Raw genomic sequence first — 20,194 nt, forward strand, 5'->3', positions numbered from 1 at the left:
TTTATTGAAATGGAACAGTGCAATAATATGAAGTACATATTAATGGTCATCTGTGCTTTTAGTAAATGGGTTGAGGCTTTCCCTGTCAAAGATGCTACAGGCATGACTACTGCGAAAACTATGTTAAAAGAATACTTCTCATGGTTCGGGCTACCAAGAGTCATCTGGTCGGATAATGGCCCGCATTTTGTCACTGCTGTAATTCTGCAGATATGTGCGGCATTACAGATCGACAAACGGTTCCATTCGGCCAGACACGCTCAGAGCGCCGGACTAGTAGAAAGACACAATGGTATCATCAGGAACAAGCTCGCTAAGACGTGTGCCAGCACTATATTAAAATGGCCGGATGCCTTACCGATTGTGTTATTAGCCATGCGTACAACCCCTCAAACTAAGACTGGGCTCTCTCCATTTGAGGTGGCAATGGGGAGACCTGCCAATATCTGGAACCTTCCTAAATGTAGATCTTTGAGAAATGTTGAAAATGTATTACGTTCAGATTATTGCAGCCACTTGACTAAAAACCTGTATTTGATTTATCACCAGGTGCGAGAGGCTTTACCTGTGCGATACGAGGGCCCAGGCGACAGCATATGGCCTGGGAGCTGGGTGCTCATCAAGGCATTTGAACGTTTTTACTGACTTGCACCTCGCTGGTGGGGCCCATTGCAGGTCCTGTTGGTCACACAGATGGCAATGCGGGTTTCTGGCAGAAAGAACTGGATCCTCGCGTCGCACGTCAAGAAACTTCCTCACCCAATTCCACACGATACAGAAGAAACAGAACCCCTCGCTAACGCTGCAACCAATGATCCCAAAGCAGTAGATAGCGCTGAGAGTGTATCGGAGAATCTTTCTGAGCCTGTGAGGCTTGGGAAAGCTGCCATTTTGTCTCCACACTCTCCAAAAGTTTTGCTTCCGGAAACTGTTGTTTCAAATTCAGCATCTTCGCTTGTTTCTGATACGTTGCTTGCAACGGGAAGTGACGACACATTGTTTCCGGATCAATCAGTACTGGGAAAAGCAAGGTACAATCTGCGTCCAAGAAAATAGACTTACGGCACGGTTTTGCTGTGCATCTGATAGACTTACGGCACGGTTTTGCTGTAAATCTGATAGACGTACGGCACGGTTCGGCTGTGCATTCGGAGAAGAAAAGGATCATCGAGGGCTTGTTTTTGCCCAAATTTGAGAAAGGGGATTCTGTTGGCTAGGGTTGTGGAAGGACTTAGAAGTCGCGCGGCCGGGAGGTCACCAGCAATGAACATTGGGGGTTTCCATTTGAAGACTACAATGCCTGCCACCGCTACCACTCGTATGGGACTTGTAAATGATTGTGACAAACCGGGATAATGGACAAAGTACTTGGGCCCTGAAAATGTATTGCTGTGTTTTTCTAATAATAGTCACTGTCTTAGGCTTATGGTACCTCGAGGAATCTCATCCTTTAGAGTCCTTGTTACCGACTGAAAATGTACCCACTGTTCCTACTCCCTTTTTACATTTGCATACTCTGTCCCCTAGGGACTCCCAGCATAGACAAAGGTACCACAATAATACTCTTATCATGAATGCCATGCATGCTATTTTTAATAAGTCCAACTGTTGGGTCTGCTCACATTTACCGCAACACGGGGATAAGTGGCTAGGTTGGTATATTCATCCTTTACCTTTGACAACTGCTTGTTATGCTTTTCTTAGAGCACTGTTCTTTGGCTGTTGGAACAATAGCATCTCGGGGAACTTTGATGGCACTAATTTGAATATTTTTGAGAAACGTGTTCTGACTCCCCTGGGATGCTTGCTTTTGGCAAATAGGAGTAAGCTCAACGTTGCTTCTATTAGGCCTTCTGATAGACTGATAGACTGTCTCGTCCTTTCTAATCTTTGATTTTCTTTAAGATGGCTCCGATAGGCAATAAGGATGCCATGCCTCCTTCTTACACTGTTAACAATAGCCCCGATTCGGTTTCTTTCTGCATACAGAGGAATGGTACTCAGTCAATGGGAGATTTTAGAGGTTGTGCCAACGTTGCAAATTTGACTGGGGAAGACAGACCTTTGTATGTAGGCGAACTTTACGGTAATGTAGCATTTCCATGGTTGCCCAGGGATTGACAGGGAACCTGTTATTTAGGAATCCTGTTACCTGGGGTATTTATAGCTACTACAGTAGAGGTTTCAAAGGATCGTCCACGGCAGGACGAGAATGGTGACACTCCAGCGCAGGTCTTGGGAGATGTCGCAAAATCATTTGTGCCATTTTGGGGGCAGATAGCAAATTCCAAAGATATCAGAAGACTAGCGAGAGTACTGGAGAGAACCATCAACCGGACCACGGACATACTCTATAATATGACATTAGAACAGAAAGCAATAAGACTAGTAGCACATCAGAACCGGATGGCATTAGATGTCATTCTGGCTTAACGTGGTGGAGTGTGTAAATTAGTGGGGTCCGCTTGCTGTGTTTTCGTGCCAGATTCCTCCCCAACTATCTTCAAGGCATTACAGAATCTGCATGTCCTTAGTTCAGAAGTGCATGTTCCCGAAGGAAATTGGGATTTTAGCGCTTGGTTCTGGAACTTCTTGCGATCTTGGGGTTGGAAGGTACTTTCGGTCTTACTGATCATTTTGGGAATTCTGTTGTTCCTTTGTTGTTGTATCCAGTGTCTACCTAGTATATGTTCGATGATAGGGGGATGTTGCGCACAAGCGACAGGTACAATAGGACATAAAGAGTATGCCCCAGATAAAACCTCCAAGGAATACGTGTTGAAGGACATTTTAGCGAATGACCTGATGGCAATAGATATTTCTGACAGCGATTCAGGGTGCATGGACGATGATGCATGGAGTTATTTGCAATGAGATCTGAAGTAGCTTAGCACTTGGCATAGGCCAAAAGGAGGGTTTGTCAAATGGGAAATTATATCGTACCTCTTATTGCAACGAATATATGTATATTGGCCTACACCAAGCTGCTCATAAACCACTTGCGAAGAAATCCATGTTGCAAGGTCCTGACCTTAGAATCAATGTAAGCCGCCATTTTAGGTCAATCAGCCATTGTAGGTTCTCTCTGTAAAGTCACCCTGTGAGTTAAAATGGTGGACGATGTCATTCCGAAATACAATATGGCTGTCTTGACCTCTGTGTGTAACTAATATATAACTTGCCTGCAGGCCGCTTGTTGGGGTCGTGAACTGAGACCTTGTCCTTCGTTGACCTGTGTGTAAAGGATTACTCGTGTCAATGAAACTAATCCGCGAGCATATGTTAAGAACAATGTATCCAAATACTGAACTAAGAACACTTGTTTAACTACATTGTATTAATGTTTGAGAAGACCTTTATGAGAAATTTGTATCAGCAAAGATGTCAAGCGCAGAGGGATAATATACGTAGTTTCCAATACTTTGGGTTAATCTGAAAGATAAAGGGAGAATATGGCTCAGGCTAGTCAAAGGCTTCTTAAATAAGGTATTGGTTTGCATAAACCTGCCTCCGAGTTCAGTCTACCCTGAATTTGTGTATTTAAAAGAATATCTCGCAGGTTACTAACCAGGTTTTTGGACACTTCCATTTGGTAAACAATTCACAAAGAAAACGTCTAGTAACTTGATCAAAAGCTAATGAAAGGTTGACAAATACCAAATATATAGATTTGCATTTATTATTCTGTCAGTAAATAAAGGAGTTAACCATTCAGTGTTGTACCTAATCTCTTTGTAAAACCGGATTGGGATTTATCAAGAGTACATCTTTCTTTAGTCCACTCATTTAGTTTTGACAATACCAGGAACATAAACATTTTGCTTGACACATCCATGAGAGCGATGGGTCGTTAGTTCATTGGATTAAGCTGATCCCCATTCTTGTAGATGGGGATTATATAAGAGATCTTCCAAGATGGAGGAAAGGAATGATGCAAAAAATTGAAGTGAATAGGAGATATATTATCCTACTCCAAACAAAAGAAGCATCCATTAACAGCATGATAGTCATACCATCAGGGTCTGAGTCTTGTGAAGATTTCACTTTTCTTATTAGATTTTCGATAGCCCCCAGTTAAAAAAAATAAACAAAATGACCCTACTCAAAAGTGAGACCAATGCAGGATTTACAAAGCTTAGTCAGGTCGTCAAATACATCCTTAAAATACTTCTTCCAGTTATCTTCCAAAACTGGATTTATTAGTACCAAATTTTGAAATATCAAATAATTATTAATTAGCTCCAAAATTCTTTTTGCTCTATTAGGGACCAAAGCTTCAAGCATTCTCTTAGAGTCATTTTGAACCTTTAGAAGATTATGGGGCTTCATAATGTTTCTGTGTCATTGTTTGAGGAAATTCCTGTCTCTTATATAGTGCAGTTTATGAATGAAATTCTATGCATATTTCTTCTCAACTCTTTTATTTTATTTTGTGTTGTGTTTCATCATATACATATAGGTTACGACGAGAAAATGTGTTGGTCGAGGAACAAGAACTCGCATCAATACATTTTTAGAAGAATCAAAAAAATAGAGATGGTTCTGAATTAAAGATGAAAATCCTTAGCCAAATTAATCACATTTTTCATTAAAGAGCCTAATTTTAAAATGACTCCATTTAGTTCTGTTACCATAATCACATCTGGAACTACCCCAAATGAAGTACTACATAGCTGCAAATCAATTGTTAGCACCGAAGCAGCACAGTCACTAAGGGATGTGTCAACAGTTTTTAAATTATACATTTTTTAAAAATAAATGGTAATCTAAAGTAGATACAGAGTTGCCTCGTCTCCATTTTTGACTAGTGAGAATGTCTCCCGGAGTTTGCTGTTCAACTTCAGAAGGGCCAAAACCTTCATAATGTTTAGCCAACCTCGTCATCTAGATATATTCTTCTAGTTTCCAGAGGACACATTCTTCATAGAACCATGACAATGATCCAAGCAAAGGTAGTTCAGATCACCTCAAATTAACCCAATATTCTAACAACTATCTAACATTTGTACTTTCTGAAGTAGTAAGATATAACATACTTTAATCTGATAAACTTTGTTGTCATCTGAAATAAATGTGTAAAGCCCTGGTCTTCAAAGAAAGAATGCCAGAGGCCATGTGAAGTGAGTTTCAAGAGGGTTTACCAAACGTCCTGTTTTGAAATTGTGGAGTTGAAGATAAACAGGACAAGTCTGTTATATTAACTTTGCAGTTTTCAATAGTTTCAGCTAACCTAGTTACTATGTGAATATCAGAATTGCATTGAATTTTCAAATGTGATAGAGTAGCTGACAATGGGATTCCTTCTGCCTATGAACTTCTTCCTGTTTCGAATGTGTTATTTTCTACTCTAGAGAAACTCTCATAGATGTCCTCAACCAATAAAAACAACATCTCTACTTCCTCTAGCAAAATGCCACAGATTATTTGTGATGATAAATGTAAAGCCAGCATGTCCTTTATTGATTATGCAAAACAATCTACAAGATTAATGTTCTTTGAACTAATTGTTCCCAGGTGAGTGATTTCATGACACAAGAAAAGCACATTATGCCTGTTTAAAATCACAGAACGACCATAGCAAAAGAGCTGCTCAATGGAAACAATTTTGTGAGAGACAGTTAAGCTGGAAAATGGTTTAGGGGATAAAGCTTGTTAGACAGGCAAAATGTTCAGGTCTCCATGTAAATAATTTCTATTCTGAGCCAGAGTTAAAACATTGCAAACCATTGTATTTGCACCTTCTTCATGTCTCTAATTCCTTACTCACAGCCCGTCACTCTCAGTTGTCCTCATTCTCATTCTTCTCAACCTATCTGTGGCATTTGACATTGTGGACCACTCCCTTCTTATTTCTTCTTTTTCCACTTCGGGTATATCAGGGTCTGCTCTCAATTGGTCCTGCTCCTATCTTTAACAACAGACTTATTATTTCACTTGGGCTGGACACTCTTCTTCCTCACTCTCTCTTCTATATTGTTTTCCCCAAGGCTCAGGACAGCTTTTTAGCTTCTATACTGCTCCTCTTTCTGCTCTTTTCTTTCGATCTCTCCTTTCACCTGTATGCTGATGACAACCAGATCTTTCTTTCCTTCTCTTCCTTTAATTCTGTTTTGCATTCTAATGTTTCAAACTGTCTTTTAGCTGTCCACAAACTGTCTTTTAGCTGCCCAGAACTGGATCTCTTCTCCCTTTCTTCATCACAATCCCTCAAAAACTGAGGTCATGTTCTTCCCTTCTTTTATTATTTCTCCCACTCCACCCCCACTCTTTTTTCCTCCATCCTCTCTTTCCTTTTCGCTCTCAGCATGCAATTTCAGAATTGTCTTTGATCCTTCCATCCCTTTTTCTCTCCATATTTCTTCTATTGCCCGTTCATGTCGTTATGCCGTGTTTAACATTCATCGTGCTCACGCTTATCTTTCCTTTCACGCCACTTAACTTCGTCTCTTTTCCCTTATTGACTACTCTTCATCTTTCTTGCTTGGTCTCCCTGCCTGTCATCTCTTCCCTCTTTGTTCTATTTATAACTCTTCTGTTCACTTTCTTTTTTTATTACCCACTTTGGGCCTCTATTAAATCTGCTCTATGTTCAATTTCACTACTTCCCTTTGAATCCTGTTTCTTGTATCACTTTCTTTCAATTGTTTTCAAATGCACTCATAGCTTGGCCCTTCTTTACCATTCCTCTCTACTCTCGTTCTATGTCCCTTTGTGCCCTTTGTGATCTCAGAATCTATTTCTCCTGACTGTTCCTAAAACACTGTGTGCCTCGTCTCTTTTCAGATCCTTTTCTCTTTTGGCCCCCAAACACTGGAACGCTCTTCCTATTTCACTCCGCTCCTCCTCATCTCTTCGTATTTTCCAGACTGGTTTAATCTTAAACTCGATCCCCTTTCCTTGTTATTTTCTTCTGTTTTTCCTCTGCTGATGTAACTTTTCTCTTTTGTACCCACATAATTGTAGTGTTTATTTTTGGATTAATTTATTGTTCAGCGCCTTTGGGAAAAGGCATTCTATAAATTTAATAAAATACAAATACAATACCTTCTTGTTTGTTCCAAAAATACTCAGTTAAATTAATGTTTAAATCTTTACTGTTGTCTGACATTGAGTATGTAGAAATGTCATTTAAGTTTATTGAGCATAAGTTCACCACTCCTCCCAAACCTTTGATAGGTATTTATTTATTTATTTATTTATTCCACAGGTAAGGATGGGGGCTGCAATAGTAACTGCTGAACTTGAGAACTCACGGCAAAGGAACTTGTATTTCTAGGAGGGACTGCCTGTGACACAGCACACTCTACTTTCTTCTGCTTCTTAGATTTAGATTATTTTTTTTAGCAAGAAGCATTTCTACCAAACTATTACCGTTGTCTTTTTAAGTGGATTTTGTCAGATGCTGAAAAGTGTTCTCAAACACTTTAGGCCACAGAGATCATAAACATTGCCTAAATCCGCTGTTTCCTAGCAGGAATAGTAGATTTGATGTTTTTTGGTGTTATATTTTGTTGCTGTTGTTTTTATTTTTTTGCAAAAAAAGGGTCCAGAGACCCATTCAAATCACATTTCGTTCTCAGAAGAGGCAAATGATCAGCACTCGACTTAGGATCAGAAGCCTCTTCTAAAGATAATTCCAGTACGACTTCGAGGACACGAGAGTCTTTATTTATTAAAGTTGGATTCCAATTTGAATCAATAGTGTGTTTATTTGTATTATTGGGCTGATTGGAAACATTAGAGCCATCTTTTAATTCAAAATTTAAACCCTCAATATGAGTTATCCTGAATGTGGGAGATTGCAAAAGTGAAGAGTGATCCTTTAATTCTATAGTTATATTCTCGTATAATTTCACTAGCAAATTTAATACAAAGTTCAAAGCGCATATCAAAGATTGGCATAAATTAACACACTTATCTAATAAGCAGGGGGACAGCATGGGAAAGGGAGTAGAATGTATGAGAAGGCAGATGGCTCAAATAGTGGAGTGTGTTTTTTATTTTTTACTGGTCAAGGAGATCTTTGAGGTGAAATAGAAGAAGTTAAAAACTCACTGAAAGGATCAAGAGAAGGGCTACACGTTGATCTCACCTCCCTCTTTCCCGTGTCAGACCGTCTTAGAATCAGAGATCAGACCAGAAGTAGAAGAGCCTTGTGCTCAGGGTACAACATCTCTCTGAGTACTTATTCTCTAAGAAGACAACGTTAATTTCAAAGACTGAGCAGCATGATCTCAATTGTTGTAGAAGTCTGTAATGTTTGCCACGTTATGTTTTTTTTTGGCATGATTCCAAGGCTCTGAGAATGGATCAAATGAAGTTGGGCATCACCAACATTGTCAGAAGTTGAATTAGTCTTCTCTACTGGAGTGGATGTGAGTAAGGAATCTGAGGGGCATTCCTCTCCCAAAGTAGATTTACTCCTTAGAGCATAAGAAATTCTCTCAATACTGTGCAGGATATATAGAAAAGTCAAATAAAGCCAAATAAAAGTGGCAAGGAAATGCACCCTTGCATGCATGTTCTTAAAAACCTGCTGTGACCACCCCATGCCTGTGGATGTAAACACTTTACACCAGCAGCAGTCCCCAGGCACACTAGTCTGCAATGCAGACTAGTATTAATTACATTCCACACCAGCACCAATAACATTTACAGCAGGCACAACTTGCTGTCAAAAGAGTGGCAAACTTGCTATAGGCTCTTGGAGGGTACAATGGAAGACACTCCACGGAGGTTAGCAGGAACCTATTCGCCCTACCTCACCTCTTAAACTCATCCATCAAAGTGAGGGATACATGGAAGAATAGGAAGGTAGAATAGGAGTAGGAGGAGTTGCGAACACTCCTTACTGAGTTGTCCAGTCTGCCTCTAAGCACAGCATCCCCGAAATAAAAAGTTGGGACAAGGAGCAGAATTCAACTTTGGATCCTGGCACAGCTTTGGGTGGCAGCAATGCTCCTCACAAAGCCAATTACTTTCGACACACAAGTGTGCCGTGCCTGTGACTCTTGGCAGAGCTTTACCCCGGACCCAAGATGCGGGACCTCTGCTACGCCGCTGGAGGAGGTTAGAGGAAAGCAACAAACAATGTCAAGCTTCACTACTCGAAAGCGGGAACAAACAGATGCTCCCAACACCAGAAGTTCTTCTTACACCTGCACCATAGCAATCGCAATATTTAGAACTATTTTGAAATGTCAATATTTGTAGGAATAACCACTTTTCCATTATTTATAAGTTTAACAATAATATTTTTAAAAGCAGGGTTCTGTGCACCCCTAGAAATAGTCTGATTGTCCCTCTTTGCAATCAAGGTAATATTGCACTCCTTGAATGTGCAGTCGAGATGTGGAAATACCAAGGCCAGCCTCTAACATAATCACGTGTGCCCTTTGACTAGAGTGTGTAATATTTTGTGTCTTCTTAAAATTAACCATAATTGAAGAAAGAATCACGTTTAAAAGGCTATTGTCCATATGTCTATGCAATCACTGATATGTGAACCTATTAATCAGAATGATACATTTGATGGCAGCCTATTCCTTTGCCAAGTTGCACTAAAACACCCCTTGCCCAAATTAAATATTTCGATCTTTGATTACTGGAGAGTCATCAAGAATGTAAATACCTGTGCAGCTCTTTTACAGATGTGTCTTTCTCCCAATACCACACCCTTTTACCTCTGCCAACGTTCCTTGGCAGCGAATTCTAAACGTGTTTTCCTCCTTTTCGATTTGCCGGATTGGTGGTAGAGCAAACAATGTGTCCACTGTTCATATGTACATTAAAGAGGCCCAAGGTGATTGGTTGAGAGAAGCAATGCATTCCAACATTCTCTGCTTTGTGTAATTGTTTGCATACAAATGGGTGAAATGCAAATGAATACATACTACATGGAATTCAGTATGTACATGCTCCTCGTGGAAGAGGGTCCTGCTTTAGACAAAGGGCGATCACGGATTCCATGTGCCCATCACATGCTGAAATCAACTCTCCCAGATATCAGATGGGCTGTGAAAAACACTGGGTTCACCATACCCAAAAGCATGCATTCCCTTTCTAAAACGAATGGGCTCTGGTTCTGTACATTCCTATACAATACCTACACAAATTCCTAATCCATTGTCTATTTCATTCATTGTTTAAAAAGCCGTTTCCTCTTTCCACTAACAAACAAGGTCTTTATTGATAAATGCATTGTTACAGATGGCAAATCAATCTGCGAGGTATTCAGAAATGCCTGTTTCGTAAGATCAGACATCATTATATACATTAAATTATGCACATATCATGTGTAGTTGTCGATAATTTCGAACATGCCACCAGCGGCTTCTTTTGGGTATCAATTTTGAAGGAGGGGAAGGAAAAGAATTCGAGGGAGGAGAGTGGAATATGAGTCTTACCACAGATAAACAAAAGTTTCCTGCTATAGCCTGTATTCTGTTTAACATGGGATGTAGAACTATAAAATAGTACACAATGGGTTTTAATGTTAAATCTGAACATTAGGAGTTGAAAAGACTAAACATTCAGGCTTGTTCCAAACTATGAGGTGGAATGATACTAATGAGAGAGATACTTTCAGTCCCCAAAGGTCTGGCATAACCGTGCAGTTTTGAGAAGCTGCAAACATTTAAGTTAGTCTTGTTGAAAGTTTGGTTCATATTTTTCCACACCCCAAATGCTTTTGGTTTGCTCGATTTGACGGGGGTTACAGTGCCAATGCCAGAACATCTTACTCCTACAATCCACGCAAGCAATTACAGCTGGAATGTTCCCTGGAATAGTCTAGGTATCAGAACGCTCTAACACGATTCTCATTAGAACTGCACTAAAGATTCACATGCCAGTCCAGGTTCAGCTGTGAATAGTTCCTAAATAATTTCACATGGCCTCATATCACAATGGACTACTTTCATTCTAAAGTTGTAAGGTTTCGCAGATACAGTCAATAGAAAAGTCAGACTATTACATTAACCTTCTCCGTACCTTAAAAGAAGTTGTGCAGATTCTCAAATATCTCAATCCATTATCCAAAGTATTGAAAACAAATGCCAATGGCATGTGTTGCAGCTCCTCAAATGAGTTGGGGGATGGGATGCACAAGGTTGACTTATAGAGGCTATGCATCAACAGATCCTCACCTGGCAGAGAGGACCTAGTCAGTAGTGCTTTTTCGTGTCACAAAAACAGACTCCAGGCACGGGCTTATCATGACTTTGACAGCAGCTCGTGTAACATAACTTCGCCTTAGTGACTACAGAGACACCAGGATTGCAAACAATGTGCACATGGGTAGACATCAGCACAGAGAAGACTTTGTAGGCTGACTTATCTGAAGGGCTACTAAAGGATGGCACATCGACATTGGTGCCAGGAGATGACAGCTCTTGTCCAAGGTAGTCCAATGACCGCTTCAGGTTCAGGAGGACTCTTGTATGTACGCTGACCTCTGTCAGTAAGTGGGATCGACTCTAGATCTCAGTCAGGTATGCCTATGCTCTGACAGATCCAGAATGTAGAGACATGAGCCTGCTTCCACTTTAGGATGCTAATGATCAGTATGTCAAGAATTGCCCCAACGGATCACACTGACAAGGTACTGAATAGAAGTGCAGTTCACACTGTCCCCATGAGAGGAAACTTTATATAACACCAAGGGATTTTCCAGCTAATACATTCCTACAGCATTATTATGTAACATCGTCTGAAACTTTAAGGCAAAGGATAATGGCCATGAATGATGTGAAATGAGACAGGCCTTCCTGAAAAGGTGAGAATAGCAGCACTTACACATTATGTTATTTGTTGGACATGTCTGCCTCTTGCTCACTGTCATGACAAAAATACGTCTCTGAAAAATGTAAAACATGAATGTGTTCGCACTTGAGAACATTATCCAGTGGTGTAAAAATGTGTAACCATTTCCAAGAACCCTGCACTGAATTTAGAGACCGGCTGGGAGGGCATGAACAAAAATGCAGACAAGTTGGAACTGTGTCCAATGTAAAAGACAAGGCCCAGAACTTTAGAGTGCATTCACTTCCCCAAACAATTCAGCAGGTTCAGAATGTTTGTTGGAGAGATTTCATCACCAGTGCTATGTTCCTGGATTCCCAGGAAAATCCACGTGTATTAACAACCTGTTGTTTGTTCAAAATGATCATATTTTGCATGTTTCCTTTTACCTAAAATAATGCAAAATGTCCTATTGAAATTTAATATATATTTTATTGTCACATTTTGCTCTGCATTGGATGCACTTTGAATAATGTTGTGACTCAGTTAAAACTGAAAATGGAACAGAACTGGATATTTATTTTATTTATTAGATTTTTTACATTTATATAGCGCACATACAGCCCAAGGGCATCGCAGCGCTGTTACTTGTGGCTAGCTTAGTTACAGAAGAAACATATGCATGTGAGTCATATATACATGTCAGACAGATGAGTGCAATCATAAAATACATACATTATGACATTTCTGAGCATGCAGTGATGGAACTCACATTGGTTAGTATTGGTCAGTGCTTTATGTAAAGAGCAGTGTTTTCACGGCTTTGCTGAATGCTAGAAGAGAGACTTCTCCTCGCAGGGGTGGTGGTAGGGCATTCCATTGTAGAGCTGTTAAGTATGGGAAGCTAGCGCCCCCGGCTCCTTGACTCTGGGGATTGAGAGCATGTTGGTATAGGGTGCTCTGGTCGGTCTTGTGGAGATTGTGGGGTGTATTCTCTCTGAGAGGTATGGTGGGGCAGTGGGGCAGTGTGGTGGATGCACTTATGAGTAAGGGCAAGGGCTTTAAAGAGGACTCTCTCTTTAACTGGGAGCCAGTGTGCCTGTTTCCTGGCAGCAGTGATATGTTCCCTTTTCAGGATTCCGATGGCTGCACGTAGAGCATTGTTTTGTATCACTTGTAATTTAGCCATGTTTTTAGTGGAGGTACCCAGAAAGAGGGCATTGCAGTAACCTAGTCTAGATCCTGTAATAGCTCTTGCAATGGAAATGCAGTTGTCCTTGGAGAGGAAGGGTCCGGCTGCAGTCATGAGTTTGGTGTGATATGCCGCAGAGGAGCATTTCTTAAGTGTTTCCTTGGAGCCTACCAAGAGCAGTTTAGTCTTGTCAGAGTTCAGACAGAGTCCATTGGCTGCGATCCAGGAATGCATAATGTTGTAGATGTCATTGAGTGTCTTGGAGTCTTCTGTCAGTGTGAGGAGGATCTGGGTATCATTGGTGTACAAGATACCCAGTGAGTCGAGAATGAAGAAGAGGGGCCGTGTAAAGATATTATAGAGGGTGGGCGAGATGCAGGATCCTTGTGGGGCGCCACATAGGATGATGGTAGGTGAGGCTGAGGCCAGGTCCGAGAAATCTTGCATGGTCCTTCCTTGCAAGAAGGAGGACATCCATGCGGTGGCGCTAGGTGAGAACTTGGCTGTAGCGGATAGGTGATGGTAGGACCTTGTGGTCGACAAGATCAAATGCCACCAAGTTGATCCAGAGGAGGAGAAGAGCAGGCTTCCCTGAATCTCTTGCATCATCCATCTGTTTTTTTAGGTCAAGTAGGGCAGTCTCAGTTACGTGCCCTGGACAGAAACCGATTTGGCGTAGCCTGCAAAGTTGGTTCTCCTCAATAAATTGCTGTACCTGTAAATAGGCTGCTTTGTCCAATATCTTAAGCAGGAAGGGAACCGTGGTAATGGGCTGGTAGTTGTTAGGTGAGGAGTAGTCAAGGGTAGGTTTTTTGATAAGAGGGTGAACCCAGGCTTCCTTAAGCAGGAGGGACCTTTCCGGTGGCAAAGGAGGAATTCACAAATGCTGTAAGGAAAGGGGTGAGAGGGCTAGCACAGTCCTTGATGAGTGCAGCTGGGCAAATGTCACCTTTGCAATTAGATGGCTTGATGGATTTCATGATATTGATCATGTCTTGTTCTTTAATTTCTTTGAAGGAGAAGGAGTTGGCAGTGAATGGGGGAGATGGTGGTGCCGAGGCAGGGGGGGGTGGATATTCCGGAATTGTCTAGTTGTCTGTATTTTGGAGGGTGTTGAGTTTGCCTATCATTGCTGATTGGATCCCATCACACTAGGTCTTGTCTTTGGTGAAATTCTGTGGAGTGGGCGTGGGCGTCTCTAAGTCCCTGAAGATAGAGAAGATCTCTTTGGTATTGGACTGGGCTTCCTGGATCCTGGTTTCAAAAGAGTTGGCTTTGGAATGGATGATAGCTTTTCTGTACTCTTTAGCCCTTAGTTTGAAGTCAAGATTTTTCTTCGTTCGTGTGGGTGGTTTGCCATAGAGATAAGGCTGCATGTTTCTTCAATCGTAGTACAAGAAGGTATGTGGTAAAACAGGCATTGGTGTGGCTAGTTGGTTTAGCCTTTCATGGTTTAAGTGGCATGATTGCTTTGACTGCCGCTTTGATCACTTTGTCATATATGCGTGCTATGATCTCTGGGTCAGCCGAGAAGGGGGGGCCTGAAGGCTGGACCGATAGGAATGGGAAAAGTCTCTCTTTAGTGAGTTGGCGAGAGCTTCTGGAGAGGGTTCGGGGCAGGGGACCATCGAGAGAAGCTTGTTCCTAGCAGTGGGATACTAAACTGAATAACATGGTGGTCAGACCATGGGGTGATTGAATTGGCTGTGACAGTAATGGGGCAGTTGTGCTGGGCTATCCGGTCTAAGAAGCGCGGCCTTCAATGTGTGTGGGCCCAGTGATGGCATTGGAGAACCTGAGGGTCTCAAGTGCGCGTTGAGTGATTTGGCTGCAGGGTCATTAGTGTCATTGAGCCCCAGGTTGAGGTCCCCAAGTAATATGGCTTTGGTCGATTGTTTTAGATTGTCTGAGAGGAGGTGAGTGAGGGCTTCTTGGAAGTCGCCTATGGGACCTGGTGGTCGGCATACAAGATGCAAGGTGATGGTGCAGTGGTCGGAAAGGCTGATTTTGGTCAAGTGGTAGTCGCTGATGTTGTTTGTCTTTATCTGTTTTTCTGATAGAGATTCTTTCACTATCAGAGCTACTCCTCCAACCATAGTGGGGTGGATAGATTCCTGTTACTGCTGAGTGGTAACTTGAAACTGTTAGCAGATAAACATGTCCAAGAAATAGTACCAGTTCAGAAATTGTGTCATAAAATAAGAGCCCTCACAGACCTATTGAAAACACATATTTTAACTTTTTTTTCACATTAAGCTCAGGGATCCTGCCTGATGTCCTGGCCTAGTAAACAGAACTTCAAAGAGGCCTTTGAAATACATCAAAACCTAGGTCTCATAAAATTATACCCCAGGCACGAGGGAGTTTATTAGTATTTGTGCACAGCAAAACTACTTCAGGTTATGTTATCATGTATTTTTAAATCACAAATGTATTTTTTTTAAAAAGCAGACCTGTGTGATCTAAGTTCCTGCCAATGTGGGAACAATTGCAAATGATAGATAGAAAATATGTCTGTTAAATAATTTAAAATCCACCCTAGGTGTAATGGAAAAATATTGACGTACATGGAAAACTAAAGTATTTGTACATAGATGCATCTCACAGAGACAGGAGGCACATGTAACTGTGAGTACTGATATACAGATTTAAGTGCTGCTTATTGTATTAATCTCATACATTCACATTAGAAGTTAAGGCATAACAATGAAATTGCCTTTTCACAGTAGAAGTGAGCTACACCTTACACACAAACTAAGGTGAGGAGACAAAGATATAAAATAAGCATGGACAGATAGGATACAGAGATTGGAGATTAACATGGGGAGACAAACTTTGAGATATCAGGTTTACAACCGGAGATGTATAGGGAGAGCTGGTACCATTTCAAGACCGATTTGCAGGCGGGCATGCTGGATAGAGAAACCTTTATAGAGACAGATTAGATTCCTTTGCAGAGGCAGTAATTCCAGACTGAGGGACTACCTGCTTATTCTCCACAAAAAGAGAGGCCACATTCAAATGTAAGTTGAAACCTGTGAAACCCTAAAATTGTCTCAACATTGTACATGGTAAATTCATGGGAATAAAGGTTGTTGTGGATCAAGGGAGAAGTTAATAGGACAAAGACCAAGTTGCAGTGCTCAAAATAAATTGCTTTGTCTCCACTTTAAATTGAATAAAAGGTGTGAGGGTGGAGGAGTAAGGCTTGAACACAAGTTTGGCATGTTTTGGTTATAAACATTTATTCATACAAATAACGTGGTTGGATTAAGGCCTATCCCTAAAACTAACAGGGGTTTCCCTGCCTCAAAGAAACAAAGAAACACTGTAAGAATGTCCAAATGAAAAACCCTATCTGACCCTAACACTATTAACTTATGACTAATGTGCAAGTACCCCAAAACTCCAAATTAAACTAGTAGTGACAGTTTTTGCCACTTCAAAGTTCTCAATCTCTCATGTGTTCACAGGAAAACAAATGTTAAGCTTCTTATCAAACAATATTCCAGTGGGTTGTGATTATGAGCTTATCTTCTCATTTTCAGTAGTGGACAGTCTGGTCTACTCTTAGGTTTGTAGAACCTCTTATTCTCAGGTCTTCATATGATTGCGAGTCCCAGACTCGGAAAGCTATATCACAAAATGTTGATTTATTCTCTTGACAAACATACCTTCTGGACAGTTGCTGTTTCTTGTAGGGTCACAGACCCTTTTATTTGATCCTCACGTGGGTGCGAGTGCCAGACTCGTAAAGCTGTAACACCAGGTCTTAGTTTACTCTGCTGCCATGTACGTGTGTCCCCTTTTAATGTCTTAACACTTTTAAGGGTCCCAGACCCTATTTTCATGTCGGTGCGGATCACAGACTCGCAATATGCGGCAACACCATGACTTGGGTTGCTCTCCTGCCAAGTACTTTGGTCCCTTTTAAATGTCTTAAATGTCCTAACCCTCTTAAGGGGACCAGACCCTCTTTTAATACTCTTCAGGGTCCCAGACCCTCTTTTCATATGTGTGCGGGTCCCAGAATTGGAATGTGGCAACACCACGACTTGGTTTACTCTCCTTCCAAGTCGGTGTGTCCCTTTCAAAAGTCTTAACACTCTTGTGGTTATCAGAATAGGACTCCTATATGGGTGAATGTCCCAGATTCACAATACATGTTCCTCATGGCTTGGTTCACTCTCCCATCATGGTTCTCTTTCACTTCCTCCTGTTACTTTGAGGACCCAGAACCATTTGTTCTCTGTTGCTCTTGTGGGGTCGCATACCAGATGTGTACGGTGCTTTCAGGGTCCCCAATCCTTCTCAAATGCTTTGTACACTTCTGCCTCAGCTTCCCTGAACATCCAGCCCTCCTCGGTATGCTTGCATTCCTTTTCTCATTGTTCGAGTCTCCCGAGGAACGGTGCACTTCTGAGAGGCTCTGGCATCATTTGGAAACTTTGCTCTGCTGTTCGTCGCTTTGCAGCCATTGGCGTCACTCTTAGAGTAGCTCTGCTCTGCCGGGGATTCGTTGGTGGTTGGTTTGGGTACCTGCTTGTGTTGTCCCTTCTTCCTGGACCAGCAGCAGTGTAACTCTGTCTTTGTGCTTGACGACTCCACATTCTCTAACGGACTTACCAGTGCGGTTCTTGTGGCTGCTTGTTGGCTGCCAGCTGGCAGCTGCTCTCAACCTCTCTCTTGGTGTCCCAGCTGAAAGGGATTTGAACTCCAGCAGTTCCCTGTTGGGTTGTTCTGTATCAATCAAATATTGTGAAAACTAGACCTTTCCCTCCAGTTCTCTGGAGTGATCTGCATCCTCGTGGGCATCTTCTTCTTCAGAGTAAATGTGTAATCTCTAAACAGAAAACCAATAGTGTCTCCTCGTGTTCCAGTCAGGTATGAGGTATTAAGTTGAATGACTGCACAACAAAGGATGTTGGCCCTATCTGGAGATGAAAAAGAAGGTTTGAACTTTGGAAAAGAGGGGGTTTGAGATAAAGCAGGTTTATACTGCGTTCTTTGAATGGAGTTGTCCCTAATCCCATGTGATCCTCCCTCTGTGTACCACCCCCATAGGGACTATAATATTGTGGATGCACCACCCTTGCCCCATTGTGAAGGTCTCACCATATGGGGAAAGGGACGACATCCTCTGATTCATCACAAAAGGGACATGTCATTTCTTTTAAGGCCCAATACATTTTGTAATGAGAGGTGATATTTAAAATTGAATGTAAATGTGGTGCACTTGAATGCATATTGCTTCTGTAATCCAACCACACCAAATATAATCCTTTGTTTATGGCTACACGGGTTCACACAGCTCATATTGTCGTTGTGAAACACTGTTGCCTCATGTGATATAATGTGATAATTAGCCGATGGGAGTCTGGTCATATATGTTATAGTAGTGAAAACCGAAATTAGCACAGAGTATTCATCCTAATCTTTGAAACCAGTCCTAAGGGTTAAGCCCCTGCAGTTCCTTATTTAGAAAGGTGCACAAGTAGACCCATGCGTAATGTGACAGGGAAAGGATTTTTCAACATTGTACTTTTTAAACCAAATGTGTTGAGCTTAAGGAACACTCAATAGGAATTGTTTGAAAGCAGTGCGCGCGCACACACACACACACACACACACACACACACACACACTCTTTTAAAGCTGCACACACAGACGTATTTAAAGCAACACTTACACACATACGCATTGAAATTTATTTACACATGTTCTCTGGAAGCTGCACATCCAAACTCTGAAAAGGCTGCACACATGTGTGTACAGAGTAGAGTTCAGAGAGTCATATCAAGCTAACCATTGTTCACAGTTAAATGACCTGCACATAGCCAATACATTCACAACCCCACACCTATGCAGGGCAACCAAATATAACGAATGCTGTTTTTAATTATTGTTTATTCAAGTCAGTTTTCTTTGATACCATACCGGTTTTGATATTGAAGAAAATCAAGTGGTTTGAAACTAATGCATGTGCTGGCCGAAAATCATCAATGTTATAAGTGTTGTATTGCCTAGATAGAAGCACTCGAAATGTTCAAATGCATAGTACCATTTCGAGTATAATATTTATATTACAGGGCATGCAGTAGTTATAGATGAATTGCTCAACTCATAGGAAGAAGAGTTTTAGGGCGACTTAAAACATTTGTGCTGATCGATGAATTTGCCCAAAACTTTGAAAAAATGTATATGGTGTGATGAATCAGAGGTGATTCCCACATACAAACTGGCCTGGGACCCTTCCCATGTTGCCTGGGAAAGGCAGAAACTTCCTGACCTTGGGGGGGAAGTTTCTTCCCCCATGTGATCTGTGGATCACATGGGGGAAGAATAGGTCAGGAGGAATATTGTAATACCTTTACAAACTTTGCCAGAGATCCTGCACTATTAATGGCTTATTGTGAAATGGAGATTGCAAAAGAAAAAGCTAATTATAACATTGGGGACTTGAAGTTCCACAATGCCCTAATTACTGGGATGAGGGAGAGGTGCAGTCTAATGATTTCAATGACCCACACCTGAGGGGTCTTTGGGATCACTGCGCCGCCCATAATGTCGACTTTGAAAAAGGCAACTACCATTATGGTGTGGTGCAGCGATCACATAGATCACTGTGATTCACATCCCGCTACTCGCATCCCCCTACCCACTTACCTTGATGACGGTACACACAGAAGTGTGCCACTGTATCTCCTCCATCCCTACAGCCTCAGTTCTCTCTCACTAACATGGGTCTGAACTGGCGCTGCAGTGTCCTTTTTCCTTTATTCATTTTTGTAACTTTTTTTTTCTTTATTATCCTGGAATCCGAGACACCCCTCAGCCCCCGACCCCATCACACCGACTAAGCTGAGCGGGGGACACTAATTGAGGTAATGTGAGTCGCAGTTTTGGGTCTACTCAATGGTTCCGTAATAGTACTGATCAGCGTTTCTTAGGTGACATTATGCTACTATCCCCACCTCAGAGCGACTAAGCAGTTTAAAAAGAGCCCTTCGGTGCAGGCCATTAGCTGTTGTCATGGTCGCAGTTGTTGCAATAGTAGTAGAAGAAGGAGTGAAGAGTGAAGTACTGTTCATAACTCCATGTTGCAGCAGCAGTCGAGATTGAGGGGCAGCAAAGACGCAAGAGACTGGAAAGCGGATGTCCGTTTTCTGAGAGTCTCTACCCTCAAGCACCGTGTCTACAGAGATTGCACAGTGGGAAGCATTCAGGGGTGTGGCTAGGTCTGGAAAAGATCTGGGGCTT

The sequence above is a fragment of the Ambystoma mexicanum genome, chromosome 9 (genome assembly GCF_040938575.1).
Source record: "Ambystoma mexicanum isolate Mex_15411 chromosome 9, UKY_AmexF1_1, whole genome shotgun sequence".
NCBI classification, from domain to species: Eukaryota; Metazoa; Chordata; class Amphibia; order Caudata; family Ambystomatidae; genus Ambystoma; species Ambystoma mexicanum.